This window comes from Schistocerca americana, chromosome 2 (genome assembly GCF_021461395.2).
Source record: "Schistocerca americana isolate TAMUIC-IGC-003095 chromosome 2, iqSchAmer2.1, whole genome shotgun sequence".
In the NCBI taxonomy this organism is placed as follows: Eukaryota; Metazoa; Arthropoda; class Insecta; order Orthoptera; family Acrididae; genus Schistocerca; species Schistocerca americana.
Window position 1 is genome coordinate 460,785,313 of NC_060120.1, and position 26,171 is coordinate 460,811,483.

At 43.0% G+C, this 26,171-nt stretch overlaps 1 protein-coding gene and 1 non-coding gene across 2 annotated transcripts in view; both read right to left on the reverse strand.

Annotated features, from left to right (window-relative positions):
- LOC124594809 (tubulin alpha-1C chain-like) overlaps positions 1-26,171 on the reverse strand; it is a 107,716-nt gene that overhangs the window by 62,146 nt on the left and 19,399 nt on the right. The window lies entirely within an intron of this gene.
- Positions 25,284-25,358, reverse strand: Trnas-cga. The gene has a single exon. It is a non-coding gene; the product is annotated as a tRNA-Ser (tRNA).

Below are 26,171 nucleotides of genomic sequence, written 5' to 3' on the forward strand. Positions count from 1 at the left end.
TTGCTACTTTCTTGTAGACAACCGTGTCATCTGCAAATAGCCTCACGGAGCTACCAATGTTGTCAACTAAGTCATTTATGTATATTGTAAACAATAAAGGTCCTATCACGCTTCCCTGCGGTACTCCCGAAATTACCTCTACATCTGCAGATTTTGAACCGTTAAGAATGACATGTTGTGTTCTTTCTTCTAGGAAATCCTGAATCCAATCACAAACCTGGTCCGATATTCCGTAAGCTCGTATTTTTTTTCACTAAACGTAAGTGCGGAACCGTATCAAATGCCTTCCTGAAGTCCAGGAATACGGCATCAATCTGCTCGCCAGTGTCTACGGCACTGTGAATTTCTTGGGCAAATAGGGCGAGCTGAGTTTCACATGATCTCTGTTTGCGGAATCCATGTTGGTTATGATGAAGGAGATTTGTATTATCTAAGAACGTCATAATACGAGAACACAAAACATGTTCCATTATTCTACAACAGATTGACGTAAGCGAAATAGGCCTATAATTATTCGCATCTGATTTATGACCCTTCTTGAAAATGGGAACGACCTGCGCTTTCTTCCAGTCGCTAGGTACTTTACGTTCTTCCAGCGATCTACGATAAATTGCTGATAGAAAGGGGGCAAGTTCTTTAGCATAATCACTGTAGAATCTTAAGGGTATCTCGTCTGGTCCGGATGCTTTTCCGCTACTAAGTGATAGCAGTTGTTTTTCAATTCCGATATCGTTTATTTCAATATTTTCCATTTTGGCGTCCGTGCGACGGCTGAAGTCAGGGACCGTGTTACGATTTTCCGCAGTGAAACAGTTTCGGAACACTGAATTCAGTATTTCTGCCTTTCTTCGGTCGTCCTCTGTTTCGGTGCCATCGTGGTCAACGAGTGACTGAATAGGGGATTTAGATCCGCTTACCGATTTTACATATGACCAAAACTTTTTAGGGTTCTTGTTTAGATTGTTTGCCAATGTTTTATGTTCGAATTCGTTGAATGCTTCTCTCATTGCTCTCTTTACGCTCTTTTTCGCTTCGTTCAGCTTTTCCTTATCAGCTATGATTCGACTACTCTTAAACCTATGATGAAGCTTTCTTTGTTTCCGTAGTACCTTTCGTACATGATTGTTATACCACGGTGGATCTTTCCCCTCGCTTTGGACCTTAGTCGGTACGAACTTATCTAAGGCGTACTGGACGATTTTTCTGAATTTTTTCCATTTTTGTTCCACATCCTCTTCCTCAGAAATGAACGTTTGATGGTGGTCACTCAGATATTCTGCGATTTGTGCCCTATCACTCTTGTTAAGCAAATATATTTTCCTTCCTTTCTTGGCATTTCTTATTACACTTGTAGTCATTGATGCAACCACTGACTTATGATCACTGATACCCTCTTCTACATTCACGGAGTCGAAAAGTTCCGGTCTATTTGTTGCTATGAGGTCTAAAACGTTAGCTTCACGAGTTGGTTCTCTAACTATCTGCTCGAAGTAATTCTCGGACAAGGCAGTCAGGATAATGTCACAAGAGTCTCTGTCCCTGGCTCCAGTTCTGATTGTGTGACTATCCCATTCTATACCTGGTAGATTGAAGTCTCCCCCTATTACAATAGTATGATCACGAAACTTCTTTACGACGTTCTGCAGGTTCTCTCTGAGGCGCTCAACTACTACGGTTGCTGATGCAGGTGGTCTATAGAAGCATCCGACTATCATATCTGACCCACCTTTGATACTTAACTTAACCCAGATTATTTCACATTCGCATTCGCTAATAACTTCACTGGATATTATTGAATTCTTTACTGCTATAAATACTCCTCCACCATTGGCGTTTATCCTATCCTTGCGGTATATATTCCATTCTGTGTCTAGGATTTCGTTACTGTTCACTTCCGGTTTTAACCAACTTTCCGTTCCTAATACTATATGCGCACTATTTCCTTCAATAAGAGATACTAATTCAGGAACCTTGGCCTGGATACTCCTGCAGTTTACCAATATTACGTTGACTTTTCCTGTTTTTGGTCTCTGAGGACGGACGTTCTTTATCAACGATGATAATGTCCTCTCTGGTAAGCCGTCAGGTATTTTATCGTTTCGCCCAATGGGGGGTCCCTCTAACCTAAAAAACCCCCGTGTGCACGCCACACGTACTCTGCTACCCTAGTAGCTGCTTCCGGTGTGTAGTGCACGCCTGACCTGTCTAGGGGGGCCCTACAGTTCTCCACCCAATAACGGAGGTCGATGAATTTGCAACCATTATAGTCGCAGAGTCGTCTGAGCCTCTGGTTTAGACCCTCCACACGGCTCCAAACCAGAGGACCGCGATCGACTCTGGGCACTATGCTGCAGATATTAAGCTCAGCTTGCACTCCGCGTGCGATGCTGGTTGTCTTCACCAAATCAGCCAGCCGCCGGAAGGAACCAAGGATGGCCTCAGAACCCAAGCGGCAGGCGTCATTCGTTCCGACATGTGCTACTATCTGCAGCCGGTCACACCCAGTGCGTTCAATAGCTGCCGGAAGGGCCTCCTCCACATTACGGACGAGACCCCCCGGCAAGCACACCGAGTGCACACTGGCATTCTTCCCCGACCTACCCGCTATTTTCCTAAGGGGCTCCATAACCCGCCTAACGTTGGAGCTCCCTATAACTAATAGGCCCGCCCTCTGTGACTGTCGGGACCTTGCCGGAGAATCGGCCACTGGCCCAACAGGCGAGGCATCCTGTGGTGGCTCGGAAACGATGTCATCACCACTAGGAAGCACCCCGTACCTGTTGGAAAGGGGTAAGGCAGCTGCCACGCGGCCAGATCCCACCTTCGCCTTTCGGCCAGGCACGCGCGAGCCCACCACTGTCCGCCATTCACCCTGGAGTGATGGCTGACCGGTAAGATGCTCACTGCCGGAAGACGCAGCGACATCAGGGGTTCCATGTGATTCCAAGGCCATCGAAGTAGGCATAGGTCTCACCACAGTTGCCCCAACGCCACTACGAGCCGACGCCTGCGCCTCGAGTTCGATGAGCCTAACAGACAAAGCCTCCACCTGCCCCCGAAGAGTGGCCAATTCTCCTTGCGTCCGCTCACAACAACCACAGTCCCTACACATGACTATGTTTACCCTACTCAATACGGTGACAAATTCCCAAGATAATCTTCTGATGAGCTACTCTGATAATCAAGAAACACTCACTGAAATACGAGACGCGAAAACTACGCTAGGTTTTCCCAGAAAAACTATTTAAAAGCTAAGCGCAGCAAATAAGTACAAAAACGCTTTATACAAACAGTACTCGCTGCTGCTGGTGCTCTCGCTCTGGCTGTCGCAAGACAACTGCTGATTCAAGTGACTAGTGGCTAACGGCCGCGAAACAAACAAAAGACGGTTTTAGGGCGCTTTCTGTTCTAAACGATCAAGAAAACACTAAGAAATCTAACACGAAAACTACGTAAAGTTTTATCAAGAACTGTTAGTTACTATGCAGAGCAGATAAACACAAATAGAATCCCTTCCTTAGTGGAAGGTCGTAAACAAAATGCAAAATAAACGCTTTATACAAACAGTACTCGCTGCTGCTGGTGCTCTCGCTCTGGCTGTCACAAGACTCTCTTCGAAATTCTGACAGTAGAAGGGGTAAAATATAGAAAGTGAAAGGTTATTTACAACTTGTACAGAAACCGGATGGCGCCAGCCGGAGTGGTCGTGCGGTTCTAGGCGCTACAGTCTGGAGCCGAGCGACCGCTACGGTCGCAGGTTCGAATCCTGCCTCGGGCATGGATGTGTGTGATGTCCTTAGGTTAGTTAGGTTTAATTAGTTCTAAGTTCTAGGTGACTGATGACCTCAGAAGTTAAGTCCCATAGTGCTCAGAGCCATTTGAACCAACCAACCGGATGGCGGTTATAAGAGTCGAGGGGCAGGAAAGGGAAGCAATGGTTGAGAAGGGAATGAAACGGTGTTGTAGCCTATCTCCGATGTTATTCAATCTGAGCAAGCAAGCAGTAAAGGAAACAAAAGAAAAATTTGGAGAAAAAATTGAGGTCCAGGCAGAAGAAATAAAAACTTTGATGTTTGCCGATGACACTGTAATTCTATCAGAGACAGCAAAGGACTTGGAAAATCAGCTGAACGAAATGGACAGTGTCTTGAAAGGAGTTTAAGACGAACATCAACAGAAGCAAAACGAGAATAATGGAATGTAGTCGAATTAAGTTGGGTGATGCTGAGGGAATTAGATAATTAGATTAGGAAATGATACACTTAAAGAAGTAAATGAGTTTTGCTATTTGGGGAGCAAAATAACTGATGATGGTCGAAGTAGATAGGATATAAAATGTAGGCTGGCAATGGCAAGGAAGTTTGTTAACATCGAGTATAGATTTAAGTGTCACGAAGTCGTTTCTGAAAGTATTTGTGTGGAGTGTAGCCATGTATGGAAGTGAAAATGGACGATAAAAAGTACAGAGGAAAAGAAAATAGCAGCTTTTGTAATGTGGTGCTACAGAAGAATGCTGAAGATTAGATTGGTAGATCACGTAAATACTGAGGAGGTACTGAATGTAATTGGGGAGAAAAGAAATTTGTCGCACAACCTGACTAGAAGAAGGCATCGGTTGACAGGACACATTCTGAGACATCAAGGGATCACCTACAGTATTGGAGGGAAGCGTGTGGGGTGGGGTTAAAATCGTAGAGGGAGACGAAGAAATGAATACAGTAAGCAGATTCATGAGGATGTAGGTTGCATTAATTACTCGGAGACGAAGAGGCTAGCACAGGATAGAGCAGCATGGAGAGTTGCATCAAACCAGTCTTCGAACAGAAGACCACAAAACATCAACAAACAGCAAAGGTATGTGAGAAAAGTTAAATATGATTGCCAGTTAAAATAAAGATGCACTGATTTTGTATTGTTCCGTATTAATGTGGATTCCGTCCACGAATAATTAGTCTCACGTGCCCTTGTTCAAGAGCCGGCCGGAGGGGCCGTGCGGTTCTAGGCGCTACAGTCTGGAGCCGAGCGACCGCTACGGTCGCAGGTTCGAATCCTGCCTCGGGCATGGATGTGTGTGATGTCCTTGGGTTAGTTAGGTTTAATTAGTTCTAAGTTCTAGGCGACTGATGACCTCAGAAGTTAAGTCGCATAGTGCTCAGAGCCATTTGAACCTTGTTCAAGAAATTATCTTCATGTTCAACAGACGTGATCTACGAAAACAACAGTGCTTTTTAACCGAGACGGCGTGACATGGTTTGGTTCTGTTGTCAGCGAGAAATGAATCCTGAATTTTGCTGCCGAGTGAGGTGTCGGGGTTTATAAAACAGCATTCCATTTTCGGGTGAAAAAGGAGGCGCGAGAAGGGACAAGGGCACTGGTCCTTAATCATGAATTATGTTCTCTGCAGTTGCTCTGGAACGCATATCGTGATTGCTCGAATACACTGTTAGATCAAAAGCGTCCTGACACCACTATGTAATGCGAAATTAACCACCAGATGCCACGAGAGGCGCATTCACTAGTATAAAAGGAAGTGGGAAGTGTTGTGTTATCAACAGAGAAGTATTAAGAATGGGTCGGTCAAGAGGGCTCATTGACTTCGAATGTGAACTAGTCAGTGGATGTCAGCTGAGTAACAAATCCATCTGGGACATTTCAACCCTTCTAAAGCTGCCCAACTCGACTGTTGATGATGTGATTGTGCAATGAAAAAGCGAATGAGTAATCACAGTTAAACCAAAATCATACTGACGTCATTTACTGACAGGTTGCGGCTGTCGAACATCGCGAAGGCTGAAGGTGTGACTAGGGCCTCCCGTCGGGTAGACTGTTCGCCGGGTGCAAGTCTTTCGATTTGACGCCACTTCGGCGACTTGCGGGTCGATGGGAATGAAATTATGATGATTAGGACAACACAACACCCAGTCCCTGAGCGGAGAAAATCTCTGACCCAGCCGGGAATCGAACTCGGGCACTTAGGATTGACATTCTGTCGCGCTGACCACTCAGCTACCGGCGGCGGACAAGGCTGAAGGTAAACAATTGGGTGAAATGGTTCAAATGGTTCTGAGCACTACGGGACTTAACTTCTGAGGTCATCAGTCCCCTAGAACTTAGAACTAATTAAACCTAACTAACCTAAGGACATCACACACATCCATGCCCGAGGCAAGATTTGAACCTGCGACTGTAGCGGTCGCGCGGTTCCAGACTGTAGCGCCTAGAACCGCTAGACCACTCCGGCCGGCTGCGGGTGAAATCAGCCGAAGGAGTTACTCGTCTGTTCCGAAGTGCTACGAGCAGTCCAGCTGGCGCAATTAATGCCCGTAGGAAGTTAAAAAGACCGAGCAGCTCCTCACAAGCCACACGTTTCTGTAGTCAGTACTGAGTTACGCTTGACGAGGTCTAAATAGCGACGCCACTGGCCAGTGGGCGACTGGAAACGAGTGATTTGAGGTAATGAATCACGCTATATCCTGTGATAACCCGATGGTAGGGTTTGGGTTTGGTGAACGCCTGTAAAACGTTACCCTGCCATCATGTGTATTGCCAGTAGTGAAGGACGGAGAAGGTAATGTTACGGTAACGAAATGTTTTTCGTGATTAGGCTGTGGTCCCCTTTCTGCGCTTGGGAAAACGATACATTCGAAAGAATGTGAACACGCTTCACAGCACTTTGTACTGCGTACAGCAGAGGTACTGTTCTGAGACGATGACTGTGTTAGCAGAAGAATGGACCCCTCTCATAAAGCAGCATATGTAAGGCAACGGTTTGTGGACAATAATTATCCTGTAATGGACTGACCTGCGCACCGTTCCGACCTGTACCTATGTCCAACGTCACTGACCTTCTCTGGTTTCGGCTCTTGAGAAAGCAATGACTGCCATTTCTCCACAGACATTCATACACCTCACTGAAAGTGTCTCCGGCAAAGCCACTGGTCGAGCCACAGACATCTAGCGCCCCACGTACTCCGCACTACCGGTGGAACTACCCACGTTTACTTCGTTGTTAGGAGAGCTCGCACCTCACTATGCAACACACACCCCGAAACGGACCAGACACGTCAATATTACTAAGATGCCGCAATGGGGTCTACATCTGTCTACCTTTATCCTCACATGTGAACCAATCAGCCGTCCCATCCTAACCTACGTCAAAGTTGCCTGGACCCCCGTCCCTCCAAAATTTTACAGATCCTTTGCAGTTCTCGAAAAACATGTACTTTGCCTTGCCTTCCCCATCCGTCTGCCTTCTCCAACTCACTTATCTTTTGTACTTTCTTCTCTTTCTAGGTCGCCTTCTAACTCACAAGGGAAACTCCCCATTGCACCCCGCTCAGATTTAGTGATAGAATGGCCCAGATCACAGATCAAACATGAAAGCAGGAAGAAGGTGTACTGAATTGTAAAATAGAAGCAAAATAGAAACAGTGAACGGTCTAAGCTCAAGATGTGCGACATCGAACAGAACGCAAAAACCGCGGCCTCGTGGTTGTGTGGTCAAGTTGTTGGACTGTAAAGCGGGAGATACGTGTTCCAATCGCCCTGCTGCATTTTTTTTCAGTCAGATTTACCAACATTAAGTCCGGTCATTGACGTGTCTGTTCTCTTCCTGTAGACTTGGCAATTTTCATACTATTAATTGGTTATAGAATACGCGTTATGTGGTAAGAATGTATTACCATCGCGAGTAAATGTAATGAATGGTGAGAGCAGGCGAGATACCGCATAGATCACTCAAAGAAGTGAAAACAACAAATAAAGGAGTGTGGACTATGTTGCAACAAAGGAATTCAGGAGTCAAAACTTCCAAAACGAAACGCAAGAGTCATTACATATGGTACTTGTGTAGAACAAATAGGAGGTACGTAAGTCTGGGGGTCTCTTTATTACACCACCTGGCTGTTGCAAACGGCATTACACCACGACATAGACACAAATTTGAATACAGCGAACAGATACGTCAATGGCCGGACTGACAGCTCATAATTTTGTGGGGAAAAAGAAATGGAGCATAAGGGAGCTTTGTACACGGATCTTCCCCTTCGCAGTCCATCACGGTGATCACGTAACCACCACAACGGAGCTATTTCTGTTCGCCCAGTGTTGCACATCTTGAGCTTGGATAGTTCTCTGTTCATATTTTGCTTCTTTTTTGACAGTTCAGTACACCTTTTTCCTGCTTTCTTTTGATCTGTGTTCCTTTTTTGACGGACTACCCACTATGCCATCTTACCACTAAATCTGAGGGGAGTGCGATGGGGAGTTTCCCTTATCAATATATAAATCGGGAAGCCCAGTCCCAGCATCCGTGTACTAATCTTTTATCTGCAATAAAGGAATCCCGCGCTCCTTTAGACCCACATCGTAACCTTTATGCACCACTATGACTTATCCACCTTCTATCGCTGGTACTTCAACCAATTCCCACTTCACAATCACGAAATCCGCCCCCATTTGTCGCACGATATCAACGATAGCCTGCAATGCTACATCCCAGACATACCCTTATGCATCCCACATTTTCATTGGCTGCCCATTCAGTATTATATATTCTTCATGGTAACGTAGCTGTAAACATTTTTTCGTCTCCGTAGCATAATAGCTTTTGATACGTCATCAGCACCACTGTTATTTCACAATAGCACTGACATCGTAATTATATTGCTTTCAAAACAAAAATTATTGTCTTTTTTGCTTCATAATACATCTATTTGACACATCTACAAATTATCTGACTTAAGAGTGGTGTTATCCACTGCTAGCTTGCAGCTGACGAGTGCTGCACCCACCGTTACTGTTAACGCCTACTCAGCTGTACTGGGACTCCGTTATTCGCTGCACCGTTCCAGCGGCAGCTTTCCCATTACCGTACCTTATTTCTCCTTCGAACCATCGCCTGTCTTTATCCCAAATTGTATTCGGTGTGACTGCTGTCTTCTGTCTTTCGATTTTGTCTTTTGTCCAAGCGCCGAATCAAACTGTGTTTATTGATTGTTTTATTGTGTTCGCTGCCTTCTTTCAATTTATATTATTATCCAACATCTAGGTTTCGTGGGGCTGCAACAAAGACCAAAGGCAGTTCCTATCCCCATTTTTCCCAAAACTGATTCGGTGTTTCTTGTATAATGATCATGTTGCTGACTGCTTATTAAATGTAAAAGGGAAAAAAAGGAACTTGCTATCCACGTCAACTGTAGGAAGAGATTTTATGAAGTACGACATTTTTAAAATGTGGAGACGACCGTGATTGATACACTTAAGAAAATATTGTTATTTGCAGACACTATCACATTTATATTTTTGGTTTAACAGTGCCGACCTTACCTATGGATCATGTTCAGACTAACGTGTAGCATTCTGCCAAGTGCTGCACATCGAGCTAACGGCCACTGTTTGATATGGTGGACTCTGATAATATAAAAGTATAAACATGATTGTGTCTGTAAAATGGCAGTTTTGGAATTAAACGTCTCATCGTCGCGGAGTTCATTAAGGGCGGAACTCATTTGGCAGACGAGGAAAGGAGGATTCAGAAGCTGATTTGTTTTTAGAACCATCCCAAATCTGGATAACTGAAGTAGTATATAAACTCTGGCCTTCAAGGATTCTGACCAGTATTTTTTAAATTTTTTATTTGCACTGACCTGACAGACATACAGCCATATCACATATTTTACAACTGACGCCATTGTTAACATGCATTACTTTCAACGAAATTCGACAGTCAACAGGATATTCCTTCATTTATCGTTCTAAGAGGAATGACAAACGTATTTCTCTGTGCCACCTGGTTAGACGTTTTGTAACTGATAACTTCTTAGTAAACATTTAGAGGTGCTTTCTAGATACAAAGTGCTCCCCAACCTTCCTCCACTTAATGAACTTGTAGTATTTCTCCAAATATACTTCCACATTAGGAATTTTATTGCCAGTACTAGGAAACTGCTTTACAACCTGTTCGTAAATCTTAGAATGACGGGGAAAACCTGACATATCATTTATTTACTATCAAGAATGCTGCACTTGAAAATTTCGGGGGCTTCGTAGGAAATTACCTATAGTTCAAGGATCTGTTACAGCATTTAATAATTTGTGTCACCCTACGAGAAGCAACGTATATTTATGTAGGAAAATAATGTTAGTTGTACCTAAGGCGAGGACGGTCGTTGTTCTCATTAATAGCCCAGAGTCTGACTTTGGTTGACGTCCGGCACAGAGGCCCGTATAGTGTTAAAGCGCATATAAACATTTATCATTCGTTTCCTCAAGTACAAGAATTCCCAAACTCTAATTTATTTAATTTCTTTTTTTTTTTGTGAACTTGGGAGGACAAAAGCTTGCAATGAGAACTGTAAAAGAAGGAAAAGAGAAACAGCATGAGTAAGAAACGAAGAAGGCGTTCCAGTCTACTGTTTACAATACTATTTATTTTAGACTCCAGAAACACAGTTTCTGAATTAATGGTTCGGCAATCAGACAACTCAAATCGACAGAAACTGCTAATAATAGTTAAATAAAAACATGAAGTTTCTTCATAAAATAATACAACAAGAGCACTACCATCTTCTGCGACACAATGCTATCTTTATGTATGTTTAGGAAAGTTACGAAAGATAGAGGAATACGGTATTGGGTCGCAGATACGACACAGAGAACAGCACATCATTCATACGAAGCATTTACCGTGTTTTATCTGTTCGGGACCTTATACAACTGAGGCAAACGAACTTTCTGGATTTATGGCCAGTCAGTCTCCAAATGACAGTACTCGGTAAACTTTTTTGAAAGAATTATCCGCCATTTGACTGTTAATTGTTCATTTATTTTACACAGTCATGATATCGGCTTTTAGCCATTCTCAAGTGCATGTCGAAATGTTAAAAAAAGTCTTACCTGTCTGTGAGATGTCATCGTCGAAAAACACATATTTCTGGTCTTACAAACCAGTTGTCTATAAGATAATTTATATGTTTTTTTGTCAATGACATGTCACAGAACAGTTGTCTGTAAGACCATAAATATATTCTTTTTCGGCGATGACATGTCACAGGCAGACACATATATTTTAACATCTTTGCATTTCAGTAGGCGCTTGAGAATGGCTATAAAACCGAAATCATGATAGAGTAAAATAAATGAACAATTAACAGTCAAATGGCGGTATTTCTTTCAAGAAATTCTACATGACTGTGGCCCTCCATGAAGGAAAGATCATTAGCTCAGTACAAAGACTGTGGAACGTATATAAGACGTACTGTTTGTGGACACTACGGTGGCCGTTTCCAGCCATTGTAATGTGTTAACTTAATGATCCAGAACAATTATGTTCAATTAAACTGTTGCATAGTATTTCTAAAGCAATGAGTTACCGAAGAATGTCTGTCAGAACAATAACGTGACGTAAGGTGGGCGGAGCACGGATGGAGAGGGCGTGCCCCCAGAATCCTTCCTGTCGCGTGTCGGGGATCTATGGTCCAAGGCGATCACCGATTTAAACAGTGGGCGTCTGACAAAGGAAGACAAGGAATCCCTCTGGCACCACTGATCAGCTGGGCGTGCGTGGCTTCTCGAAACGCATTGTGCTTCCTCGACTTCTGCTGCACTCATTCATTGATCTTGCATTTGTAGAAAAACGGGGAAGCTTGTAAATCTCCTCTGAAAATTCAGTTGTATTTTTCATTTGACAACGTTCTTTGGAAAAATTTTGTTGATTTTCAAGAAAGCACCTCGAATACTAAAAAACAAATTCCTTGTTCTGCAAATAATGATGACTGTCATTTGTAATGGCAGATGCTGTACGTACCAGGTGTGATAAAAAACAGCGAATGAATGTTTTTAGTAGCAACAGCTGGCGCTACAACCATTGGACATTTGATGTAATTTGTCCGATAGCCTGATCCGTTGAGGCAGACAGCGTCAAGGTGGAACACGTTTGGCTTGTCAGTCAGCGTCCAGAGTGAGGACCTGTTTACCGTGTCTGTCACGCAACATGGATTTCGAACAACACGTCAACATTAAGTTCAGTTTCAAGTTGCAAAAAAGTGCCAAACAATCTCACAAAATGTTGAAATTGGTGCACGGCGACACTTTTAGCTCTGAAGTCTGTTTACAAGTGGTATGAGCGTTTTAAAAGCGGAAATGAGTCGGCAGAAGACGAGCAAAGTTCGTGACGTCCATTAACCTCATAAACATAAGAAATCGTGCAAACACTGGCAAAAACAAAAACTGTTCGTTCAAACAGGCGAATAACTATTCGAGAGCTTACCGAAGAACTTAGCATCTCGTACGGGTCCATGCAAAGCATTTTAACTGGTGATTTGCAAATGATACGAATGAGTGCCAAATTTGTTCCCGGAATTTCGAGTGACGAACGGAAGGAAAGTCGTGTGTCAGTTTGCACGGAGTTGAAGAATCGTCTTCATTCAGATTTGAACTTAAAAAAAAAAGATGGCTCTGAGCACTATGGGACTTAACATCTGAGGTCATCAGTCCCCTAGACTTAGAACTACTTAAACCTAACTAACCTAAGGACATCACACACATCCATGCCCGAGGCAGGATTCGAACCTGCGACCACAACACCAGCGCGGCTCCGGACTGAAGCGCCTAGAACCGCTCGGCCACAGCGGCCGGCATTTGAACATCATGTTAAAACTTGTAACTGGAGATGGTAAATGTACATAAGACATGGGGTCTATGAGTATGACCGTGAGACGAAAATTCGGAGTTCCCGATGGGAAACCAATGAATTTTCCTCCACGTTATTCAAAATCGAATATCAAACGTATGCTCATTGTTTTTGTTTTTTCAATATTGATGAAATAGTGCGAGTAGAGTTCGTTCCAAGGGAAACAACTGTAAATGCCTAATTTTGCAAGGGAGCACTGATATGTTTGTGAAATGATGTACAAACAAAGAGGCCAGAAAAATGGACCTATGGTTTCCTTCTTCGTCACGACAACGCGCCGTGCCAGACCCCGCTTTTGATTCGTGAGTTTTTGGCCGGATATGTGTTCCTGTCTGTCCACAGCCGCCTTTCTCATGAGATTTAGCACTATGCGACTTTTGTCCCTTCCCAGAAATTAAAAGCATGTTTAAAGGAAAACCTTTTGACACCGTTCCTGACACTGAGAGGACAACCACGCACTAGCTGAACACCCTTTCAAAAGAAGCCTTCCAGAAATGCTTCCATCATGGGTTCAACATTAGCATAAGTGTACTGCTAGCCAAGGACACTGCTCTGAAGTAGATTATATCAAATTCCGAATAGGCTTACTACTCCCTTTTTAATAAAATTATTCGCCGCATTTTTTGGTCATAGATTGTATTTATCGATTTTAGAGGTGAGTATGGAAAGGAGGGATGCTTCATTGAACAAGAGGTAATTAGAGACGGAGTACATGTTAAAACTGCACAAGAATGAAAGAAAGGCATTGGCCGCGTCCTATTCAGAAGAACCTCCCTGCGATTTAACTTAACTGATCCAAAGAACCCACGGAAAATCTATAGTTATGACCAGGCTGAGTTCACTGTGTGCTAACCATTCAGTGTGAGCGCGGGTAAGAGAGAGAGAGAGAGAGAGAGAAAGAAAGAGAGAGAGGAGAGGAGAGAATAAGAAATCGCCATCTTTTACTTCGCATAAAGTACCGAAGACTGACGTATAGAATACTTGAACACTTCATACTTGAATAATAGATGAGACGGTCCGCGCGTGATGTTATTATATTGAAATTTACAAAACAAATGACAAAAATCTGACTGTCAATTCTATTTCGCTCAATGCGTGACGACAGGGATACGTCTTTCTTCCACCCGTAACGTGAATGTTGTTTCAAAGCTCAGCAGGGCAGACAGGGACGTACGGATCTGTATGTATCTATGACCTAAGGTTTCATGTAACAGAAAATGGAATCACTTGTACCTAAGGCATCACAGACAAGCACGGAGGTATACATTTCTGCAACATAGAAATATCAGTTCAAGAAAGGGCTGTCGGCTGTTTCAAACGACATAAGTCTTGAGAGAGGATGATATTTTCGTGTCATGCCTCAACGTTATCACAGAAGTCAGTAGTATTGAGTTGAGTATCAGGCGAAGTGGCGCAGATGACCGTCGTCGACAGGCCGCCTACGTAGATAGGCCACCCGAGCTGCACCGCAGAATTCACTAACAAGGCGAGGCCACAAATTCACTTTTAAGTACGGCTCATCTGAAAGCATTATGTTAGCAATTATGACTCGACAAAGATTAGCTGCTAATGACAGAAAATTAGCGTCTGGGAGGTGCAGAGATCAACCTTACACATTACAAAATGGACAATGTTGATATTCAAGAAATGTTCAGAACTAACCATTAACTTGCATCATAAACACCGAATGAAATACGGCGTGCCACAGTGATCACAAACGTTCACACAATCAAGATCGACGGCGAACTCCTTGGGAGTTTCAAACCGTGCTGGACGTTAAGTTGGGTATCCACTCTTAAAGAATCCGTATAGAATCATATTCGTGTAATGGGGTGATGAGAACTGAGGGAAGTGATGGCATGTAGCCGAATACCAAACAGTCTGTCGTGGAGCTTATCGTGAAACTGGTTATCCTTTAAGGCGTAGGTGCAGGTGGTGCGATGATATGTTTTGTAGGCACGGAAAAACAAACATCCAGAGGCTGAATTTTGTTCAGTGGTTCCAGGTGGTATGAGTTCCAATGTCAGACACTTCTCACGAGGAATAGTTTGCTCTAAAGACGTATGATTTTTATACGCAGACGAGGAATCATGCAAAAGAAAGTTAGTTTGACCAGCTATTGGCCAAAAGCAGTGCTCATACCACAGTTGTATTTCTCTTACGCTCATTTTCCCATTCTTGCTTGCTGTGACGTAAATATTCCCTACTGCCCTTACAAGCTCACGCAGACGAGAAAGAACTGCATAAGTCAGAGAACCTCCAGCTTCTCGCAACACAATAAATAACTGTTCAACCAATTTACCATACAGATTAACAGTCGGAATAATTGCATACGAATGCCTTACGGTGTTGATACAGCTCTCTTGGCACCTCTGATTTCCAGGGTCTCTTCCATACACATTTTCTCTTCAAATCCGCCGGCCGGTGTGGCAGAGCGGTTCTAGGCGCTTCAGTCTGGAACTGCGTGACCGCTACGGTTGCAGGTTCGAATCCAGCCTCGGGCGTGGATGTGTGTGATGTCCTTAGGTTAGTTAGATTTAAGTAGTTATAAGTTCTAGGGGACAGATGACCTCAGATGTTAAGTCCCATAGTGCTCACAGCCATTTGAATCATTTGAACCTCTTCAAATGCGATTTGTTGGAGTTGAAAACAAATTCCTTACTGTTCAATGCGATAAGGTTGTTTATCTCATCTACAAATAGTCGGGCTGATTGTGCAGTCGGTTGTGCAGCGTCGAGTTGACGCTTTGTTTGACATTTTTTTTATGTTACGTCTTCCAATACTGTAGCTCTGATGTCATGCAACCATCCAATGCTTCCTTGAATTCACTGAAGTCTCTGTCGCGTGCAGTTTGATGTACATAACGTAGTACGCCACTATCATGCTCACCCTACAAGATGTATAGAGCACCCTGGAAACGGACAAACACCAATTTTTGTAAAAAGTGTGCCTTGTCCTCTCTTGAATATCCGTAGTTCAGTATTACTTTCACTTGTTAAGCCCGTATCTTCACCATTGTACTCCTCATGTACATCATTCGCACAGTCGAACATATACGACACCACACGTCCCAGCCGGCTGGAGTGGCCGAGCGGTTCTAGGCACTACAGCCTGGAACCGCGCGACTTATACGGTCGCAGGTTCGAATACTGCCTCGGGCATGGATGTGTGTGATGTCCTTAGGTTAGTTAGGTTTAAGTAGTTCTAAGTTCTAGGGGACTGATGACCTCAGAAGTTAAGTCCCATAGTGCTCAGAGCCATTTTTGAACCACACGTCCCAGGACTCATCTGAACGCAAAAATTTAATCTACCACTTCTTTCTCACTGTGCGAAATTCCTTAGGTTCCCTTCTGACTTCGGCAACTTTTGTTGTAGATGTAATGCAATATCTAGCATTGTTGTGAGTTACTCCTCTAGGAAGCAGTTCAACTACGCTCCATGGCCTCAAGCTGTGCTCACCACTGGATACCACCAGTGTCGCCCCCTGTTGCCATTAGCAGCCAATATTTTGGTTGCCTGGTAGACGATATGTGGTGCGTCGAATGCCGTAAACATCATTGGCCTTCTGCGACCTCGCACTGAAGGGGTGCCTTGTGAGACTGCTGTTCACAAACAAAATCTGGCCGATTAACTTGACCGTATGCCACTTAGGGGCGTAAAAATTGTTCCTGCAACACATAACGATTCCGACAAGATTTTCTGTAGACAGTTTTATGTACACCTGACAATTCTAATCTGCTGGATATCAGATGAAATTACGAGTACCCTTGGTCTTTCTTCAAACAGAATGTGAGATCAACCGGTTTATCGGCTAAATTTTCTGTTCTACGTTGGCTAGTATTTTAATTATTATCACCCTGTCACTAGCAACAACTGTATTTTATATTGAAGAAAATACAAGCATTTTGTGTGGCTCAATTAATATTTACCTGTATCTTGGCTTGGCTCTGAGCACTATGGGACTTAACATGTTAGGTCATCAGTCCCCTAGAACTTAGAACTACTTAAACCTAACTAACCTAAGGATTTCACACACATCCATGCCCGAGGCAGGATTCGAACCTGCGACTTTAGCGGTCAGTTTGAAATGTGTTATATATTCATTAACTTTAAATATATTTATTTCTCGAGATTACATTTGGTTGTGAATTATTTCAATATGAAGCATAATGTGATGAAACAGCTCTAATCAAAACCTGAAATTATCATCATTCAGGTACTTTAAAATTCCTGTTGCTTCTGATATGGTTTAATCTGCATTTGATGTTGACTGGATTTCGGCAAGGCAGTTTCTTAAACGTTGCAAGTTTTCATGAATTTTGTTTATAGTCCGTAAATTTAACTTACAACTCATAAAGGATGGACGTCGAATGCTGACGCTCATATTGTTCTTGAGAGAGTTTATACATTGCGGCGATCTTGAGAAGAAAGTAGTAGTAGCCAGAGTGTTAGAGAAAATATTCTTGCTTTTCATGTAACACTTGATGCATGTATCATTATTAATTTAAGCAGATGTGCATAAAAGTGAATAAGATGCGAGTTACTACGAACTATTGCTTGAACTCTTGCTTTTCTGTCTTTCGTGATATTTTCACCATCAAATACGGGAGCTATCACTTTTTCGAATTTCCTTGAAGTATCATGTCCAGTTGTTCTACAATACGTTTTGATGTGCCTTCTGATGTTTGAGTTTCCGAACTAAAGAATCCCTAAAAGCCCTAAAATATTTCTTCATTCAATACGTACCATAGAACAAGGACCTTTGACTGGGTTCTGAACCATCTATTGTGCCATCAGCCATAACCGCTGTAGAGGAAGCTTTTCTAATTTCCGTCCATGCCTCCTCATGGTATATTTGTAGCAGGCAGTCGGGTATCTCCTTCTCAGCGGCCTTAGAAACATCTTTGAAGACTGCATTGATTCTTCAAATCTCAATCTAGTTTAGATGCAAAATTTAGTTATCCTCTAAATACCCCTGGATTTACCAAATCGTATTTTCATTATGCCCAGCCAAGGGAGTTTCAACGTTTCCACAATTGAAAATATAATCTATTATTTTGAACAAAATTTCGCACTTCTTTTTAACCTTCGTATTTTGTTAATTGATTGAAGATCTGCATGCTTCACTTAGTTTAGCCGTAAAATTTATGATATCTAAAATGGGCAATAGGACTACGTTATCAATGCGCTTTTTTGGCTTCTCGTGTTTTTCAGTTTTTTCATTCATTTTGTTTATATTTCTAAAACTATCTTGTGTCCACAATATATCATCTCCAAACAGGAAACACGGAAAGCAAAACAATGCATTCTTTGCTTCACAACTCAGAATTAAATCTACGAATATATTTCTTGTTATTGCTTATGTCTGCATTAGAATATCAGATTGAAACGTCACAGCTTTACGCTTCATTTAACTGACTGATTAATTTCTACATGTTTAATCAATCATTTTACGCCGAGAGCGTCCTTTCAATGTTTTGTCTAGCTAATTAACCTCTGGATTCAAGAATGCTTCCGTGTATATTTTTTCTTCTGTTGGTGTCACACCTCCTCTCTCATCCTTTGATCCCATGATGTATGTGTATGGATAAACGTAAGTATGCATTGAATATATAACAATCTGGGTTAGTCAAAGATGGTAGCATTAGGGTAGTTAAGCACCAACATAACAACGTGAGCAGATTCGGCAGAGAGTTCGTGATTCCAAAGATAGTGGGAATGAGCAGGGCAGAGTTTGTGAGGTTGGTTCTTACTGAGGTCCTACCCCCATCACCAGTTTTTTTGAACGGTTGGCGATTGGTTCTGGAACGAGCCATGTGAGGACACTGGGGCCGCCGATTGGACGAGACGGACGCAGGGGTGTGGCGCTCGTCATTGATGGCGAGAAAAGTTATTCGTAATGTATGTTTTTTGGGGTAACATTGATTATGAAGCATGTTCTGGTGTCAATTAATACTGGGAAACGTTCAGCGATATTTTATTGGTAGAAATTTTTTAGAATAATGTGTTTCAACTAGCCGACTTAGGCGCGAGGTGATTGAGGGCATGAACCAACGGTTCTTGTTCTTAGGTCAATAGCGGATAGGTTCATTAATGTTTCATTTGTTACATAGTTTCGTTCTGGGTGTAAGCAATATAAATTTTTCATGATTCTAAGATTTATTTTACTCGTTTCTTTGTTGTCGAACATGGCCACGTGTTGCCAGCATTCATAACGGTAGTCATTGGATTTGCCATTCGTTAATCGTAGTATGAATAATGTGGAGTCATGAAGCCTGGGCTGGTTTGCTCACGTTGCATTGCGGTTGCATAATACGCGGTTTCAACATGAACTTATCCGCATGGTACTGCATGTGTAGTAACACAAGTAATGTTTGAGAAAGTGAAAGGTAATATCCTTCCCTACTCCGCGCGTTAAATAGGTGTGACAATGACTAAATGGTGTTAAGAGGCCACCATTCAGTAACATTCATTTTTACCCATTTTAATCATTAGTAGATGTAACTGACGACGAAGTGTTGTCTATATTTCCCTTATGACGAGATGCAAGAGATAGTGAGTGCTTCATGTAGGTTTTGTTACTGAGAGTGGTAGTTTTCTTAAATATAACAGATTTCATGTATGTTTTGTCACAAGGAGTAATAGTTTCCTTAAATGTTTTGTCACAGAGAGTAATAGTTTTCTTAAATGTTTTGTCACAGAGAGTAATAGTTTTCTTAAATATTATTGAAATAAATCAGAATGATAATTGAAATTCTCTCTTAGCGTTATTTATTATCCTTCATCCATACCACTGAGATAATGACAATATTCTATGAATTTTCAATCCAGGCATATCCTTTGTATCCATTACGCACTTCATGCGACTAACTGAATTCATAGTATCGGAAAAAGAAAGTCTTAGGGTCCCTAATGTGCACGTATTGTTCCATGGCCATTCACCGATGTTGCGTAATCCGTTGCTTCATTTTTAAATTAGAATACTATCTTTTCTAGCGGGTTTGATTACCCATATCTCAATTTATCGGGTCTAATTGAAAGAATTAGACACATAGCGGTAGAAATGGGAACCATGGAGCACTGTGTCCGTTTACATTAAAGGGTGATACTTCTTACGTGAAAATTAATCGGCTTAACAAACAAAGAGTAGACTTTGAAGATGTTGAACAAACTCTTTTGTTAGTGTAATTTTCTCGTGGAGAAACATCTGCGAAAACTTTAGCTGTTGAAGATCAGTTACAGAACTTATTTGTTGGGAAACCAAGGCCATGTAAGTAGTTGACTATAGAATCAATGAAAAAAAAAAAAAAAAAAAAAAAAGTTAATCATATAGAATAGCTGCAAGTAGGATAATATTCCAGTTCTACACTTTGGCACATTCAACTGGTACACGGTTTTTAATAGCAACACCCGAGGAGAAAAGAAAGCTGCGTTCCACCGGCACGCCAGGGTCGGCTCTGCAGGAGCGACAGCGCCCTCCCTCTCCCTGGCAGCCTCGCGTGCAGCCTCCTGTGTGCGCCATGTACACAACTGAAGACTACGCCCCGGGAACTGTGAAGCGCACAGTTCTATGGCAATATTTTTCTTAAACTCGGGGGTGGCTACTGGCATCAAGCGTAAGAGTAACATGTTGTACAAGTACAAAGAACGAATTACAGCAAAAAGGCCTCATTATTTTCATTAAATGTTACGGAGCAAGTACGGGGTGTTGCAGTTCCACTGTGCCTGTACGAGAGCCACCAGTGACAGAGAGCCGCTCCGTTAAAGTGAGAGGAGGTGAATGTCTCCTCCTCGTACCCCGTCCATGGAAACATTGATTATGGCTTCTGGTCTGAGTCTTGACCGACAAAGGCAATCGGATTCGTCCCTACTTTCAGGGAGTTCTGCATTGATTAATTAATAAACTGAGGAGGAGAACGTCGGTTACGACACACAATGAATCAGGTTGTCATTAAAGTAATCACGTACCGTATTAAAACAAAGAACTCAAACATTGCGGAGAACAGCCTTCACATAAGTACAGATACAACCAATAATTCTCTTCAGACAACCGTAATCAAAACTGTGATACCGCAAAGGAAACAGGCATTATTAATAAATTAGTGTGCTATTATAGGTTACAGAGTGGCAGACAATGTGCCGTAATTTTAAAACGGTGGTCGTCAAATGTTTTTCCTCTAGAGCCAATACTGACAATGCGGGTCGAGACCTCGAACGCATATGTACCGATCTTCTTACTAGTTGATAACCTACGACAAGGTTTCAGATTGCTGCCACTCTCAGCGACTTCAAAGATGTGACTAATTGCCTGACAAAATTGTGTTGCGTTGTCTGTGTAAGAGGATGGTAAACTGATTAATAACAGTAATTCTACTTATATTTCTGTGTATTCTATATGAGACACCATCAGAAATGTTTACTAAATGTTTTATATGTCATTTTTCTTCTATTCATTGCGTTGTATTACACAGTCTTAATTTAATTTCATATTCCTTGCTACAAATATAAACCGCATTTGAAGATGACCGCCTGTATGAAGGACATCCTGTGCACCTGTCGAACGTAGTCTGTGTAATGTAAGTCCTCAAACTACCTACCATCTCGAATCGATTCCATGTGAGCACCACATCACTTTGATTCTGGTACACATGTCGAGTAACTTCCCTGGTTGACAAACCGTCTCCTCGTAGCGTGGTGATGCGCTCCCGATCATTGGTCGCGACTGTCCTTCGTGGCATGATGTATGGTCACTGTTGTTCCACGGATGTTTCTAATGCATCCCTACTGGTGCTTTACCTTCATCTAAATGTAATGATAATTGTGTGTACCCTTGTATTTATAAACAAAATTGTTGATATGTAGATATTAATGTGCGTTCTTGAACTAAAAATTTGCAGGGAGGTCCAAAAAATGGATCAAATGGCTCTGAGCACTATGGGACTTAACATCTGTGGTCATCAGTCCCCTAGAACTTAGAACTACTTAAACCTAACTAACCTAAGGACATCACACACATCCATGCCGAGGCAGGATTCGAACCTGCGGCCGTAGCAGTCGCGCGGTTCCGGACTGAGCGCCTAGAACCGCTAGACCACCGCGGCCGGCCAGGGAGGTCCAACACTAAATAAAGTCAGCAGACTTTTATAAGTTTCACGGTGTATGCGCTGTGCGTCCGAGAAGTCCCCGTACCCCTCTCGATGTTATACAACTGAGGAAATAAAAAGTTATATTGAGATCCCTGCTTTGAAGTAGACAAAAAACTCTGTAGTCAGTATTGGTCTGTGTTGTTTCAGTCTATCAATGTTTCAATTGTAAAGCCATAGATGGCGACGACCGATTAGGAGCACTGGCGTGTGGGTGCACGAACGTCCCCATAGAAAGATAATGAGTACGATTAGGGGTGATTTTAGCTGGGCCCCATCTCTTACAGCAATCCGCTTGCTTGAGAGAACGGACTGAAATATCATGACTATACATATTGGACCATATTTTTTGAAGGGTTCACGAATGAATTCACCAGGACGTGTTCAAACATAGTTATTTCCCGAGCTCGATAGCAAGGGAATCGTGGATCATGTGTTGTTACGGCAGGACGACACTTTGCTAATCAGGTGCATGAGTTCCTTGATGAACAGTTTCGAGGCCGCTGTATTGGGCGTGGTTCAGTAAAACCTCCAGCCTTTCACGAATCCTGGACATTACCACGCACGTCCAGCCAACTTACTATCGGTAACAATCAGTCCCATATGGCTCAACGTCAGTGGAAGACTAACAAGAATTCCGAAGTAGTGTTGAGGAAGCCTTTTGATGCATAACGCCTGGGATGCTCCGCAACAGGAGGACATGGAGACGCAAACGTTTCTGTGTAAAGCACGACGGGGAATTCACAAACACGCTCGACGAGAGCATTTTATATATGAGTACTCCAATGTACAAAGTGTATACCATTAAAGTTCTTGAACAGCGTATTATTTACGCAGGGGGAAAATTCATGGGAAAAAAAGAAAAAAAAATAAAGAAAATTTGACGAATAGATGACGCTGTAAGCGTCACAATATGCTCACCAACACCCACGCGGCACACGGAAATTCCTCAGTTTGCGTCCGAAATGCCCAATATGACTGTCTCCATAAACGATAGCGCGCTACTGGTAAAGCTGTTATACAAGAAAGGTCACTGTGCAAATAGCCCTGCAGACGTTCCGGACACTCAAGGATATGAGAAAAGGCATTAGTACAATGTCTGGTAAGGGTCTGGAGAAAATAATACAAAATTCTAAAAAAAAATTCTGCAGCAAACCGAAGTTAGGGATATTGCTCTGCAATTTTGTGGGTTCCATCTTTTACTCTTCTTATATACTGGAGTCACCTGCTCTTTTGTACAGTCGCTTGGGAGTCTGTTCCGGGTGAGAGATTCACGACAAATGCAGGCTAGGTATGGAAAAAGCTAATGCCCTACAGTACTCTTTGATAAAACCGAATTGGAATTCCATCCGGACCTGGTGATTTATTTGCTTTCAAATCTTTCAGTTGTTTTTCTACGTCAGGGATGCTTGTCACTATGTCGTCCATACGGGAGTCTGTCCGACGGTCTTTATTTCAGCTTATGGTAGAAAACGGTGGGCAGCATATTGAACATGCCTTGAGCCAGTCTCACAACAATTAGAAACTACTGTCATTTTGATTTTTAGGCGGTTTTTGGCCTCAGGATAGTTAAAATCCGATTTTCCCATCCGACCTTGCGTGCTTCCCTTACTGACACTCACACTGTTGACTGCCGAACTAGTGGAGTCGTGCACATTGAACTGTACGGATGGTGTAATGTGCAAGTCAGACCATAGCCGTCTATTGCGATTCATCTGCCATTTTCAGCCGACCCCTTTTACGATAAGACGCTTACAGCGACATTTATCGATCAAATGTTTGTTACATTTCTTTTTGTTCCACGACTTTTCCACCTTCATCAATACTATCCTGTTCTAATATGACGTGTTTCTGAGCAGTGGTTCCCTTTCTGCAGCGTTTTGAAACTGGAGCTTTAATTATCGACACTCTGAACAATATGCTGCTTTTACACAGGAGTATGGGGCTTCTCGGATACACTGTATAGAACAGACATTGACGAGGACGACCGTACACATCATCGGAGTCGTATAACAGAAAGAGCAATTTATTTGACCAAATAACTTGGTTTCGCTGTTCCACGGGCTAAAAGCTGTCTTTCCGAGTCAATTTAATTTGTAACTGAGGTTGATCTTGGGCCATCAAAGACAAATGCAAGCGTCGTCAGCTACCGAGACGTAACAGGAACAGAGTGTGATAAATGGTGTCCTCTGAAACACTGGAGCTTACCCCGTCATCGTATTACACTGTCTGAAACGCTTACGCTGTTTTTTACACAGGGCATAATGCTCTGACGTCCACCTCCTTGGGCAATAGCAACGCGTCAAATGACGTCTCATCGGAAGTCCACTTCCTCTTTCTCCTGGTAACTCGGCAGCTAATCTATCCCATTTGTATACGTTATGGCGCCCAGAATCTTTCGAATATAGTTTCGGCAACAAGTTTCTAGCCCGAAAGGTTGCGATGCAAGACATGGTCGGTCCTATGGTTTATAATCCAAACCGGTTCACCTCGCCGCTTGCGCTCGGGCTGGGACTTGGTAACAAGAACTAACTTCCGCGCCGTGTGCTCGCCCTTCATGACAGAAACGAGTAGCGCGGGTTCATGAGGAAGCGGTCTCAAGTTGCCGCGGACGCGTAACGCGATAGCCGGGACGCCCTTCACGGCGCAGCATGCAGCAGCTGCAGCACCTGCCGCTCCCCAGCTCTGCCGGCTGCTCCGGCACCGGGCTAGCGCGAGATAAGCGCCGACACCCTACAACGATAACAGCGCATTGCCACGGGTGGTTTATTCGCTTGATTGTGGAAGAGTATAACAACGTCATATGCCTCTTATGGCGTATGGATTCAGAAGATCACCAATATATGTATAGCCCTCGGTTGTCCCCCCCCTGACAACACTCAGTGATCTTACATTACTCTACAGACAGCACAGATTTTCTGAATGATAACATATTATTACATTTGCTGTCACCGAATGAAATAAAACTGGACGGCCTTACACTCCTAAGTGATACACTGGATAACTACTGTTCAAGATACTTTTTGTTACGCCTTCATCTATGAAGCCTGACAATGTAGACGACCTCCTACGATTATCACACTGCGTTTTGGCGCGTTCTTGGACTTTGAAGCAAGTACGCCAGTTTTGATGGATTCTCCTTGTTCATACATTTGGAAATGGCTTTAAAGTTGATGGCGCACAATAATGGAAACAAAGTAAAGCGTAATATTACTTCATCCAACAACAACCAGTGTCGTAACACATTACCATTCTGAGATACAAATATGCTAGAAGTTTTTACAGATACTACGTCTGGTGTCGTGACAACGCACATTTCATGGATAAACTTCGTCTGCTGAACACAATAGCAGGAAAAAAAACTAAAATTACTGCGAGAGACAAAGTCATTCAAGAGAACCTCAGATCTAGCAGGAACACCAATGAAACTTCCTGGCAGATTAAAACTGTGTGCCGGACCGAGACTCGAACTCGGGACCTTTGCCTTTCGCGGGCAAGTGCTCTACCAACTGAGCTACCCAGGCACGACTGACGCCTCGTCATCACAGCTTTACTTCTGCCAGTACCTCGCCCCTACCTTCCAAACTTTACAGAAGCTCTCCTGCGAACCCTGCAGAACTAGCACTCCTGAAAGAAAGGATATTGCGGAGACATGGCTTAGCCACAGCCTGGGGGATGTTTCCAGAATGAGTTCGAGTCTCGGTCCGGCACACAGTTTTAATCTGCCAGGAAGTTTCATATCAGCGCACACTCCGCTGCAGAGTGAAAATCTCATTCAGGGACACCAATGTCCCGGAAGTGGCTTCTGAGTTTAAAATGGCTCTACATGTCACAATGTCCGAGATGACAGTGATGTAGGAACTATTCACAAAACGTATATGTTATTACTGATATTGCCAACCTTACAGTCGACTTGTGAATGCCAGAAAAGGCTTTAGTGCGACAAGGAGTACGAGGGCTGGGCCACCGACAAACAGACACTCCCTCCCAGAGGACGATGTTACCTCTGAAGAGTTCCAGGCTTTGCCGAACTGTCTCCATCCAACTCTGCAGCTTAGAAGCCGTTATGTAATTCCCATATCTTGGTTTTCTGAGAGCTCAGCGCGTCACTCAGAGGACCATAAATGTTAAAGTCTAGGATATGAGCACGAGAATGGATCAACGCTGTGTCTCCAAACTTCGCGATGTGGATGGTTCACTCAACTCGGAACTTGATCTTTCTTTATTTTGTAGGGGAAAAACATCAGCCAAACAGGTTCATTGTTTTTCTTCTGAACTTGATTTCCAGACCGGTTTCGGAAAATTAGATTCCCATTATCACTTATCTGTGATGCTCC